At 33.6% G+C, this 14,079-nt stretch overlaps 1 long non-coding RNA gene and 1 pseudogene across 1 annotated transcript; one reads left to right on the plus strand and one right to left on the minus strand.

The window, feature by feature from the left end:
* Positions 1 to 5,079: 5,079 nt before the first annotated feature.
* LOC114405449 lies at positions 5,080 to 5,573 on the minus strand. Its single transcript, XR_003665228.1, has 2 exons — positions 5,481 to 5,573; positions 5,080 to 5,144 (listed from the first exon to the last, which is right to left on the minus strand). It is a non-coding gene; the product is annotated as an uncharacterized LOC114405449 (long non-coding RNA).
* Positions 5,574 to 6,271: 698 nt separating this feature from the next.
* LOC114404990 lies at positions 6,272 to 8,784 on the plus strand (annotated as a pseudogene).
* The last annotated feature ends 5,295 nt before the right edge of the window (positions 8,785 to 14,079 follow it).

Raw genomic sequence — 14,079 nt, forward strand, 5'->3', positions numbered from 1 at the left:
TTTTTGAAGGCACCAAGGGATATGGGACATCTCTTACCGGTACTGATGGTGCTTCTTTTCTCACTTTTCTAGCTAACTGGCTTTTGGTCTTAGAAATTAGGACCTCACCACCACTCTCCTTATACCTATTTTTTCTTTTTCATTTTTCTCATCTCTCAATTCTTTCTCTTTATTGTCAGCCTCTTTCTCTTTCCTGTCGTCCTCTACTTCCTTATCACTCACATCCTCCACTACTTCCTCAACTCTCTCTTCTTTTCCAAGGCTCTCCTTCCTCTTGCTCCTGGTGAGGAACATCTTGCATTCCTCCTTTGGGTTCTTCTTTGTGTTCACCACAAAGTTCCGAGTGGATTTCTCACTCCTTATACCTATTTTTTTCTTTTTCATTTTTCTCATTCTTTTTATTTTTCTTATCTCTCAATTCTTTCTCTTTCCTCTCATCCTCTACTTCCTTATCACTCACATCCTCCACTACTCCTTTAGCTCTCTTTTCTGTTTCAAGGCTCTCCTTCCTCTTTCTCCTGGTGAGAACCACCTTGCATTCCTTCTTTGGGTTCTTCTCTGTGTTCACCACAAAGTTCCTAGTGGATTTCTCAGCCAATTGCTTAGCAAGTTGGCCCACTTGCACCTCCATATTCTTGATGGCTGACTCGGTGCCTTTATGATTGGAAATAAAGACTTGCATGAACTGAGTCAGGGTGTCCTCCAGCTTGGTGGTTCTCTTATATAAGTTTGGGCCTTGATTAGGGGGTTAATTGGACGGTCCTTCTCAATCCTTGTTGAAGTTGTTCGCAAGATGAGTCCTCCAACCTTGACCTTGGTTTTTGAGAGAAATTGCCTCCCTGATGATAACCAGGGTCCCCCCCATGGTGATACCCCTGGCGATTTGGATTGGCAATGTAGTTGACCTCTTTAGATGCGTCTTCTTGAGTCATGCACATACTTTACTCATGAGCTCCACCACATAGGGTATATTCCCCAACTTGCATCACATAGGATGAAGCAGGTTGCACATAATGCAACTGTTGAGGAAGTTTGTTCAATGCCTCCGTGAGTGTCTCAATTTTCTTGGCTAAGAGTTTGTTTTGAGCTAACAATGCATCTTGAGAATGAGGTCTTTAATTTAATCTTTCCACCAGCACAAGCATAAAAGAGTTTCTTAGAATGGGGTCGTAGGCCATCAATAAATACGTTTAGCTGAACTGGCTTACTAAACCCATGAGTAGGAGTTCTTTGAAGTAGACCACAAAAGCGGTCTAGAGCTTCACTCAATGACTCATTAGGGAATTGGTGAAATATGGAAATCTCTGCCTTCCCCTCGGCGGTTTTGGACTCTAGGAAATACTTCTCCACCACCTCCTCCCAAGTTCTCAAACTATTTTCCTTGAACAAATGAAGTCATCTTTTTTCTTCACCTCCAGATTTAATGGAACAAGGTCGTCCTCTGAAGTTTTACCTCACATACAAGAAGGAAATCAACTATAGAACATGTCAACAAGGTGAAAGAAATAAATACAAAACAGAATTAAAATAAAGAATGATTGCTTAAAATTAGGATATGCAAACTACCGAGTACAGAGGACAAAGTCCCCAACAGCAACACCAAAAACTTGTTAACTCCTTGGCAAGTATACCAATTTGTCCAAGTAGTAATTTAAAATGGTAAGATCAAGTGTCAAGTCCACAGGGACTTTGACTGTACTCAGGGTTTATATATGTCCAATTTTAAGCAATTAATGAATTGAATTGAATATTTATTGCATGATGACACATAAATGTAAATTTGACATGAATTAAACTATAGAGTTGGCATGTGCAAGGGTGAGAAAATAAACACTCGGAGTAGTGAACTGACAGTTGACGTAGAATTACGGGCATGTTGGGTGCTCAGCCTACTAGAACTACTCTTAATGAAACATTAATGATTTTTCTCTATTTAATATTATTTTAGTTATTACCTACATCCATTAGCATACTCTAGCCATGATTCCTCACATGAAAAAGCCTAGCTTGCCTAATTTTTACTCATAATCCCTTAAGAGATAAATCAGACAAATTGCATTATTAACATATATGCATAATTTAGGCTAAGTAACACCATTTTATCCCTAGAGATGGATTACCTAGATGTTCTTTTCAAGTTCTTAAGAAATAAACATTTTGCAATGCCTAAACCTTATAACACTACACTAGCATGGGTGATCAAGCCATAAACGTGATAATAAGCACATCAAAGAGGCAATAATATTGAAATAACATTAAATAGATAATTAGAATCATTACATCAAGAGTGTTTGGTTGCTGAGCTTCCAACAATGAGGGGTTTGGTATCTCATTATCATGAAAGGGGCAAATGAAGTGGAAGAAAATGGAGGAAGATGGAGAATAATGGAGATGGAATGCTCTAGATGAATAGTTCTCTCCACTGGTCGTGCCCTAGCTCCTGCTGCCCAATAGAATGAAAAAAAAAAAGTTCCCTCCTCCTTTTCTTCTTAAAACACAACACAATCATGTTTTCGACATATATTGTGTGCTGAGCGAAATGACGCACTAAGCGCAATGCAAAAAAATCTAGTTGGCTTAAGTGACCATGCTCTAAGCGCGCACCACATGCTAAGCACGCTTGCACGTGACATCTAGCTTCCCATGAGGCTTCTTGCGCTAAGCGGGGTTGTCATGCTGAGCGGTCCTTATGCTCTGAGCGCGACTCTCGAGCTCTTCCATTCTTTTCCATGCCTTCTAATGTATCTCTACAAAAAGTATACCATCAAAAACACTATATATTTACTAGCTTTAGCATCTATTAGATAAAAACTTAGAAAACATTAAATTCCTAATGTTTAAACACAAAAGAAGCAATAAAAGAGGCAAAAATTAGGTAATTGCTATGTGATTTAAATACACAAATTACGTATACATAGCAATTATCACCATGTTTTGGCTTTAGTGGTAGAACCCAATTTAGGTTTTTGGATTTTACTTGCACAGAAAAAAAAACATAACATTTTTTTTTCTCAAATGGCATTAAAAAGTAATAGTTTTTTTTAAAAAAAGAATTATTGGGAGCTCTTCTGCTAAAACTCAAACTCCAACATGAAGAACTGTTGAACAAAAGAGTAATGGTAGATCTAATGGATAGATATTCTTATGCTCAAAAACTCCTTTAAAGATGCTCTAAGTTAACTACTTATTACATGACCATGATTGCTTAAAATAATCAAGCAATTTATATTTATAGTTCTCATTTTTCATTGATATTATACAATTCCTTCATATATGGGGGATGTGTGTGTGACCACATTTATCTGCATCATCAAGAAAGATATATATATATATATATATATATATATATATATATATATATATATATATATATATATATATATATATATATATATATTAGACTGACAATATAAACATATTTGAAATTCATTTATGTAAAATTTTTAATATATTTTTTGTATCACAAAATTGAAATGTATTATTTTTTTTGTTTGAACTGTAGTTTTTTGATAAATTTGATTCGATGATGACTTTTTACATATAATTAGTGTAAATGTGACATTTTTTATAGCATTAATACATATAATCGATGTAAAAAGTTATGCACATAAAACCAATTTTACTCCGAGAAAAATAATAACACATTTAAGATTATGTGATGACAAAATAAGGAGGAAAAAGGATTAGTAATTGCAATTATTAACAACAAACATCAAACAACTTGAAGAAAGCCTATCAAATTAAAATAAAAGAATTCAAAAAATGGCACTGAGAAAGCGTAAAATACTCATAAAATGGAAACCTTCTTGATGGCAGCAGCAACAACTTCAGAAACAAGGCCAGGATTTGACTGCCAAGTTCCCAGACAGACTAAAGGGATCTTGGCGCCGGTGTTGAGGTCGAAGAATCGAATATCGTTCACCATTTTGTTTTATGAGTACAGAAGAGAGAAAGAGTGTCCACAGTCACTCTCTTTCATGGGGTAGGAGATTTATAGTGTTTGTTTCTAACATGTACGTTTTCAGTGCTGCAAGAAGACGAGAGTGTTGTTTCTAAAAATAAGTCAGAGGGTGTCATGATAGTTTTTAGTTATATAAAATATTCTTTTATACAATATATAGATAAATTAGTGATAGATAACAAAATTTATAAATTCATTAACGATGATATAGATAAAATTATAAAATTAAATTTAGGGAAGGAATTAAAGAATTATTTTATATTTCACTGTTCATTTTCTTAAAATCTAATCATTTTAATATGAAATTAAATTATTAAATTTTTTTAAAAATGAATTATATATATATATATATATAAAAGTTTAGTCACTTGAAGAAGTCATTAATTAAACATATACATTAGTTAAACACCAAATCTCTCTACAAATATTAGTGGCTCTTGACTCACTTAAAAAACTCATTTCCTGCTCATTCTAGACATTTTTAGCAAATCCTTTCAAGAAAAAAGTATTATATATATATATATATATATATATATATATATATATATATAAAATCAAATCTCTCTACAAACACATTAGTACTACTAAAAAAACACAATCTACATCGATTATTTTAAACATACTATGTCGGTTACGCGACGTTGTTGTAGAATGTGTCGTAAAAAACTAATGGGTCTACGACGACAGTTAAGCACGATCGTCTTAGAATGTACTATGCATTCTAAGACGGTCCAAACTTGAAGACCGACTTAGAATGTACTGCATTCTAAGACAGTCGTAGCATGAGACCGACTTAGAATATATAATACTTGCTAAGGCGGTTATCTATAAAATCGTCTTAGAATGTTAGTTCTTTTTTTAAAAGTTTAGTTTATTTATTCTATGGTTGCAGCTACAAAAGGCCTCTCACTCTCTATTTTTTTTTCACTCACCAAAAAGACCAAAGAAGCAACCATGTGTGGCGGACCAAAGAAGCAAAACCAAATAATTAAAACACTTTTTATGGATTAATATAAAGAAACACTTTTTTATCACAGTAGTGAAAACGAGCACCTAAGAAAGTAAAATGATTGCAAGGCTCTATTAGGATCTATTATGCTTGTCAACATGATGTATCCCCTCTCCATCTGCTCTATTAGGATCTTTAGTTGCAAGGCTCTCAAAACAATATCCTACATAACATCTAGTTTTCTACTTTGCCAATATCTTCCGATGTCAATTAATTTGAATTTTCCAGCTTGGTTCCAATATAAGGCATTATTTCCAACCATAATGAGGGAAAAAGATGGTGTGAAGTGGATGCAAACCATTTTAATTAGCTTGATACCACAGTCACACACTTCCCTTGAGCAAGATGCTTTTCCATTTTCCCTAACATGTACCCTTTTTTGCTTTATTGATAACATTTTCTCTCACACAGATGAACAAACCGAGATCATCTGCCTTGATTGCTGCTTCATTGATTATATTAAAGATTTACATATCCAAACATCATAAATAAAAAAGCATGTAATCTTACCTCCTGCGATCTAAATCACTTTGAGGTTTTTCTAGTAATTTATGCACATCAAGATAGACAACACCATTCCTTTTGTGCACTCCTATTTCCCAAGGCTCATGACAAATATAAGTTGTTGCCGGTATTTGCAAAGACAGGAATAATTAGTTAATACTCATATTCTCATCACTTGAAGTTAAATTGAACAACAACACACAACTCACAAGGTTATCACCACTTGACTTGGAAATTTCTAAAATGCCAAAATCAAACAATCCAAAATGAATAATTACCTTGTTAAGATTGTTACACAATGTCTGCAAAAATGAAACAAGATTGATGTATGACCATCAGTAATTAATTCAGCAACATATTAAAATATTTTGAAAACATATATCATGATTTACTTCATACCACAAAATGAATGTTTTGAAGTGGGATATTTTTGTCTCTAATGCAAGCAAGAAGATCACAAAATCCCTCTGAGCCTAAGTCTGCTTTACAAATTAACAAAAGAAGAAAAAAATTACTAACATAAATAGCAATGTACAATTGAACATTGTTTCTCATGCACAAATCATCCAAGTAGCATTTCAAAATCTAACTAAATTCGTAAACCAGAAGATTAGGTTATAGACAAATCACATACCTTTTTAAGGAATGTATGTATCATAAACTTCATTCAAATAAGCTCCAACATCCTCAGTGATATGGCGCTTAAAAAGTCTCTAAATAAACCGGGGGGGGTGTTTAAATGAGCATAATATCACAACAGACCATTGCAAAGAGAAACAAATAAAAATAAAGTAATCATGGATCTCAAACAGCTTACCAAGCTACGATTGCCAAAGTATACTTCTCCGCCTTCTGCACGACTGTAGCAGGCAACTTCACAAGGCTATCAAAATAATCCACAAGGATAACAGAAGAACCACTCCTGGCTCCGAACCCAGACCGGTTCTGCATGTTCCCAATCCAATACCTTCAAATCTGGGAAATGTATAAGAAAGTCAACGCCGCTTTTTGGATAATGGAGGAGGTGGACCTCTCGCAGGACCTCTGCCATTGGGCCACCCTCAGCGACGGCGAGCGCCCCTTCATCACCCACGTCCTCGCCTTCTTCACCGCCTCCGACGGCATCGTCCTAGAAAACCTCGCCGGCCGCTTCACCAAAGAAATCCAACTCCCGGAGGCCCGCGCATTCTACGGCTTCCAAATCACCATCAAAAATATCCACTCCGAAATGTACAACCTCCTCTTAGAAACCTACATCAAATACTCCACAAAAAATAATCGTCTGTTTCGCGCCATAAACACCATCCCATGCATCATCAAAAAAGCCCAGTGGGCCCTTCGCTGGATTGACGCCTCAGAATCCTTTGTGGAGTGCCTCATGGCATTCGCTTGTGTCAAAGGAATATTCTTCTCGGAAGCTTCTGCGTGACATTTTGGCTCAAGAAGCGCGGGTTAATGTCGGGGCTCACCTTCTCCAACAAACTCATCTTGCGAGATTGGGGGCTTCACTGCGACTTCATGTGTCTCTTGTACTCGCTTCTTGTTGGATCAAGTGGCCTCAGAATAATTAAGAAGGAGGGGTTGAATTAATTATTAATGTGTCTTGACTAATTAAAATTTATCCTTCTTAATATTACTAGATTCAATTAAGCTTTACTACTAAGTTATGAGAAAGTAAACAACAGAAACAACAACTTAGACAAAAGTAAAGCGGAAATAAAAAGTACATAGTGGAAAAGTAAAAAGTGTAGGGAAGAAGAAAACAAACACAAGTTTTTATACTGGTTCAGCAACAACCCGTGCCTACATCCAGTCCCCATGCAACCCACGGTTCTTGAGATTTCCAATAACCTTGTAAAATCCTTTACAAGCAAAGATCCACAAGGCATGTACCCTCCCTTGTTCTCTTTGAACAACAAAGTGGATGCACGCTCCACTTGAACTGATCCATAAGAGATGTACCCTCTCTTGTTCTCAGTATTACAACCCAAGTAGATGTATGCTCTACTTGTACCACAAAGGATGTACCCTCCAATGTGTTAAGACAAAGAATTCTTAGGTGGTTAGTCCCTTGAATCTTTGTAAGGGGAAACAAAAGATATCTCAAGCAGTTGGTCCTTTGAAATCTTTTGTTCAAAGGGAGGAGGAAGAATCAAAAGAAATCTCAGGCGATTAGTCCTTTGAATTCTTTTGGCAAGAGGGAGAAGGGATGAAGAAGAAGAATAGCTCAAGTTTTTGGCCAATGAACTTTTCTTGAATAAAGAAAGTATTGAACAAAAACTCTTAGAAAGATTATGAGAAATGAATTAGAAAATCTGAGTTTGAATGAAAGGAATTAGTTTCTTTTAAAATTCGTGCCAAGGTCACATATTTATAGTCATTTGATGACTCTAGTTAAAAGTTTATGACTCTTGGCAATTTCTTCAAAAACTAGTCACTTTTAAAAGTTGTGACTCTTTTGAAAACTAGTCACTTTAAAAGTTGACTCTTTTGAAAACTAGTCACTTTAAAGGTTGTGACTCTTTTGAAAAAGTCTTCAGAAATAAGTCACTTTAAGAATTGTGACTTTTGGTAATTTATTTTTCAAAATAAGTCACTGGTAATCGATTACCATTATAGTGTAATCGATTACACATCAACAGATGTGACTCATCATGTTTAAATTTAAAAATCAAAATGTTTAGCAACACTGGTAATCGATTACAAGTATTGTGTAATCGATTACACAAGTTTGAAATGATTTGAAAATGTTTTATCACAAGTTGTGACTCTTGAAATTTGAAATTTAATGTTTTAAAACATTGGTAGTCGATTACATGATTATGGTAATCGATTACAGCTTTGTAAATCAGTTTGAAAAGAATGTTGACTACTGGTAATCGATTACTGACTTCTGGTAATTGATTACCAGAGAGTAAAAATCTTTGGTAAAAGATTTTTCTTTTTGAAAAATTCTCTTGATCAAAATTGTGCTATTCAATATTTTGAAAAACTCTTTTAATACTTATCTTAATTGAGTCTTCTCTTGATTCTTTTTACTTGAATCTTGATTCTTGATTGAACGAGTCTTGATTGAATGACTCTTTGATTCTTGAAACTTGCTTTGATTGAATGACTCTTTGATTCTTGGAACTTGCTTGACTCTTGATTCTAGACTTGAGTCTTTGGCATCATCAAAATAATCTTGGAAAACATTGCTTCCACACTTCTCAGGAAGAAACTTAGTGAGGAGCGCGTGAGGGAGATTATGCATGACGTGGTGGAGATTGAGAGGAAGTTTGTGTGCGGAGGTCGAGGGATGATGGGTTAGAGAATGCTATGGCATTGTTAGGTTTCTTTCTTTCGACGCTTTTGAATGCCAAGGGACACCACAACCTTTATGAAAGAGTGTGGATAAGACTAGTGAGATAACAACGATGTTTTAATAAAACCCGTCGTAATTTTTATGACCAACACACATTCTAAGGCAGTTTTCAATAACCGTCTTAGAATGTGTGTCGTACAAGGCTTTTTTTAATAAATAATTTCAAAAATGCCACCGGTTCATTTTCTAAGGCAATTCTAAAAGAACCGTCATAGAATGGATGTCGTAAAAACATCCATTTCTAGTAGTGGTGGCTCAAATAAAACGTTAGAAAACAAAAGGATTAAACGGAAGCTTTTGATAGAGGACTAAGCCAAGGAAGACAACAACCTAGAGGACTCCATAATCAAGAAAAATGATTTTCCAAAAATTGAATTATACTAGATGTAAATAACCAACAAGACATAATTTTTTTTTTAAAATATAGGTATGTAAAAACTAGAAGGACTTCGAATGCAATTTTTTTGTGTATTTTTTTGTGCCTTTTTTTTGTCTTTGCACTTTTTTTTGGCACAAAATTCAAATTTGAATGCTAATATGTGATTGGGTAGATCCAAATCTAGACTATAATAGAATTTTTGTCCAAATTTGAAAACTGAATTTCTTTCTTTTTTTACTTCTTTCTTTCCTTTTTTTGCACGAATTTTGATACTATATATATAAAATAGATGTTGATACTAGATAGAGTTCAACAGAGAAAGATATACTCAAAGAAATAAAACAAAGGAAGATGAAATAATAATATAGAGTTAAACAAAAGGAAAAGAACAAACAAAGATGAAGGTGAAGATCAAATTGGCCTCCTTGGAGTGAAGGTGAAGATATTGATACTAGATTGAGGGAGTGAAGGTGAAGATCCTACTTTTAGAGGGACTTGTGATCTAGAGGTGTATCTTGAGTGGGAGATGAAGGTTAAGCAAGTCTTTGCTTGTTACAAATAGGAAGATCAAATTGCCCTCCCTGGAGTTTGAGGTATATGCCTTAGTGTGGTGTGTCACACCCTCTACTCCGACATATATATATTTATATAATATCATACATGAAAATACAAAATTAATTAAAATGATTTGATTCAATAAACATAAAGGAGCTCACATGAGTAAACTGTTCAAATTTGCGTTAATCACCAAATTAAAAACTTATCAAATAAGGATATGAAAACACTCTGGCCCAAAGCAAGTGTGACACCCTCTACCCCAACATACATATTTTTATAATATCATACATGAAAATGCAGAATTAATTAAAATGATTTTATTCAATAAACATAAAGGAGCTCAGGTGGGTAAAATGTTCACATTCGCGTTAATCACCAAATTAAAAACTTATCAAATAAGGGTATGAAAATATCTCTGACCCAAAGCAAGGCCATCCAATTTTCTTTTCAAAAGAAAACAAGTTAAGCAGTGGAATAACATAAAGTAACATGTTTAGAAAATTATGCAAATAATACAAAAACCTATGTCCCAATGTCACATCTTATCATAGTATTGTGTTCCATAATCCTTTAGCATGAGGTTTTCCATAGCCATCCACCTAACCATCTACTCCCACGCACAAAGTTCGAGATCATCACAAGATCCAAACACAAACAACACACAAGGAATGGGTTATCACATTCTTAACTAATAGATGAAAATGGAATAACATAGATACACATATAATATAAATGAAATACAACTTACTTAAACACAACTCACGTCATCCCACCACTTATCGTGTGACATCACATCTCAACACACATTTTCATATCATTCATATACTCAAGGATCAAAACACAATATCACTCAACCAATTAATATCGATTGATACACAAGCATGATGCAACAAATATACTAAGACTCAATCCTACATGTAATGTGGTACCATATTAGTGAAAAACCTTGTCGGGCACCTTGGAGTACATGACAAGGCAAACCATACAGTGGTAAGTAAGGTCACTCTCACTAGTTAAAATCATAGGAAGACCAATCAGGGTCATGCTATTTTGCAAGAATGTTCCAACCATGTGGGATCGACACATGCTTAAAGGAGTACTCAAACCGGGTGTATTTACCCTTAAGGCTAGACTTCGAAGAGTCCGTTTGGGCCTTTCCCTCTTGATTTAGGTCCAACCCAGAAAACATTTTAGCACATAAACTCTATCTATAGACTGTTCAAAATAGACGACTCCTCAATTGTTCTCAAAATAATTTTAACTTGTCGCGTCTCAAAGTGATTAAACTCGTCGGGTTCACATTGTGGATCCTATCATAATACTCATTACGCATTAACTCGTCACCCTTAAAGGGTCTTATAGTCATGTGATTGTACGATTCATAACTCGTTGCCCTTAAAGGTTTACTAGAGCTCTCAACAAGATATGCCTTAGAAGGAGAATTAGATTTTCGCAAATATTTTTTAGAAGAACGATGTTTATCCTCAATGCAGAGATACACAAGCAAATCATTAAAGGTGAAACGTTTATGTTTATGTTTCAGGCTTCGAGCAAAATCAGTCCATGAAGGAGGCAATTTTGAAATCATGAAAGCCACAAGCATAATGTCAGACAAAACAATTCCTTTTAATTTCATGTCATAAACAAAGTTTTCAAATTCATGGATCTAATCTGAAATAGATTTTTCATCAATCATTTGAAATTCAATCATTTTTTCACAAGAGTATTGACTTAAACCTTTTTAAGCAGATCAATATTTCAATTCAAGTGCTTCCCAAAACTCAATGGAAGTTTTAGTATGGCAAAAAGTCTTATATATGTTATCAGCCAAAGCACTTAAGATGCATCCATGAAATAAAATATCTTTATCAGAATCCTCATGCTTAGTGGTAGAAGATTTGGTAACATCAGTTTGGACTATATCAGTAGAGGAAGTTGAAGTTTTAATTTCTCTTTTAGAAATCACCATATATAAATCAAATTCAGTAAGCCAGAATTTCATTTGTTGTTGCCAACAAAAAAAAAAATCACCCGTAAATTTTTCAGGCTTACTAAAAAGGGACTTAATCATATCCATGATAGACATTTTGATAAAACAAAATGCTACTGCAAAAAAGACTATGCAAGAAGAAAGTGAATTTTTCTTTCTAAGACTATTAGAAATAAAATAAAATAAAAGGAATAAATGAGAATAAGATGAAAAACCTTAAACTAAATAACAAAATAACAATATCAAAGTAACTTCAAAATATGAAAGAACATGGATTAACAATGCAATATAACATACAATAAGTACAAAGGAAAAATAATTTTAAATGAGAAGTTTTAAATAGCCTGGGTTGAAGAGCCCAAACGTTATTCTTAGAGAGAAAATGCCCCCACTACACTAGTAGGAGAATCTAATTGCGCTCCTCTCTCAAGATACGACAACCCGTTGGTTCCGATTGTGTGCAATGAAAGGATCCCCGAACCTTCTGAACACCAATGCTCTTTCTCTACAAATTTTTTTTTATAAGAACAAGAAGAGAAGAAATTCAGAAGGAAATGAAAAATTGTTTTTCTACTTATGTTTCTGATTAAAGGAAGAGAGAGATATATATAGGCATAGACTTTCTTATGCAGAAACACAAAAAACAAAGTAAAACTACTACACTTACACACTTGCTAAAGATAGGAATTCAAGTTTTATGTAAAAATCCTAAAACAAATATTTTATTTTATAAAAACAGAATTAATATAATATATTTTTATAATTTAAAAGTGGGTATAGGCTTTGGTTTTGTGTGCAGGAACCATCATGGAAACACTATGGTTGCTGCAACAAAGATGCTTCAACAATGCTATTCTCCAAAAATTGTAGAGGCTTTGTGTATGAAGTGGGCCCTTCAAGTGGCAAAGGATATTTCTCTTCACTCTTTTATTTTGGAGACAGATTACTTACAACTGGTACATGCTTGGAAGAAAAGAAACAAAATTTCAAATTCTTATTTTGATGGCATTATAGATGATTATCTTTTGTTAGGCACTGAGGGATTATACTTTGATCTTCTTTTTGAAAAAGAACAGCAAATACAGTAGTTGATAGTTTTGCAAATTTAGCTTTTGTCTACCATGATAGATACTAGATAGAAGAAGCACCTTATCAGGTTGAGCTTTTATTAATAGTGGATGTAAATAACCAAGTTTTGGTTGAATGAAATCATTGTCTTTCAATTAAAAAATATTAATTACTCATTTGGTCCCTATAGTTTCACGATTCATACCTTTTAGTCCTTATAGTTTAAAAGTGATTTTATTAATCTGTTTACATTTTAATTCAATTTTAGTTCCTATAATTTAAAAGTGGTCTTTTTAGTTCTTATAGTTTGTATTTTAATTCTCTTTAAGTCCCTATAGTTTGAAAGTGATCTTTTTAGTCCCTATAATTTATATTTTAACTACCTTTTAGTCCTTACTACAAAAAAATATAAAAATAATTAGTTACAAATTAGTAATAAATTATCAACTATTTTTTTACTACAAATTATCTTGCGATAAATAGTTACAAATTACTTATTAATATTTTTGTAGTTAATTATAATTGATAATATTACTCATATTTTGATGGTAAGGACTAAAAGAGAATTAAAATATATAGTATAGGGACTAAAAAGATCACTTTCAAACTATATGGACTAAAAGGGAATTAAAATTTAAATTATAAGGACTAAAAAAACTACTTTCAAACTATAGGGACTAAAAGAGAATTAAAATGTAAACTATAGAGACTAAAAAATCACTTTAAAACTATAAGAACTAAAAGATACAAATGATGAAACTATAGAGATCAAATGAGTAATTAAACTAAAAAAAAGACTAATCACAAAAATCAAAAGCAATAAGACTGCTAAAGAGTCATATACATGCCATGTGCTTGAAGGCTACCCCTCCAAATTAATTTCTAGACCCCTAGATATTCAATTAATGACTTTGCTTCAAAACCACTCTAATATTTTATGACCAATCAAACGTGGAATGTTGGAACTTATGTAGCTTGACTTTATTCCATTGCCAGGATCACACTTTTATTAGCTCCAAGGCTTGCAGTGAAAAAATTGGCCTCCATTAAACACTAGATCATTCTGTTGTGACCAAATAGTCCTCAAAATTGCTAACCCAACATTGGACCACATTGTTAGTCGATGAATACGACTAACTTTTGTGTATAAAACCTGTGTATTTTGTATCAAACTTTCCCAATTTATGGTTGTTTTGTAATATTATAAGTACTTTATGTTAAATGTAGGTAATAAATAATTTATACT

Source organism: Glycine soja, chromosome 3 (genome assembly GCF_004193775.1).
Source record: "Glycine soja cultivar W05 chromosome 3, ASM419377v2, whole genome shotgun sequence".
Taxonomy (NCBI): domain Eukaryota; kingdom Viridiplantae; phylum Streptophyta; class Magnoliopsida; order Fabales; family Fabaceae; genus Glycine; species Glycine soja.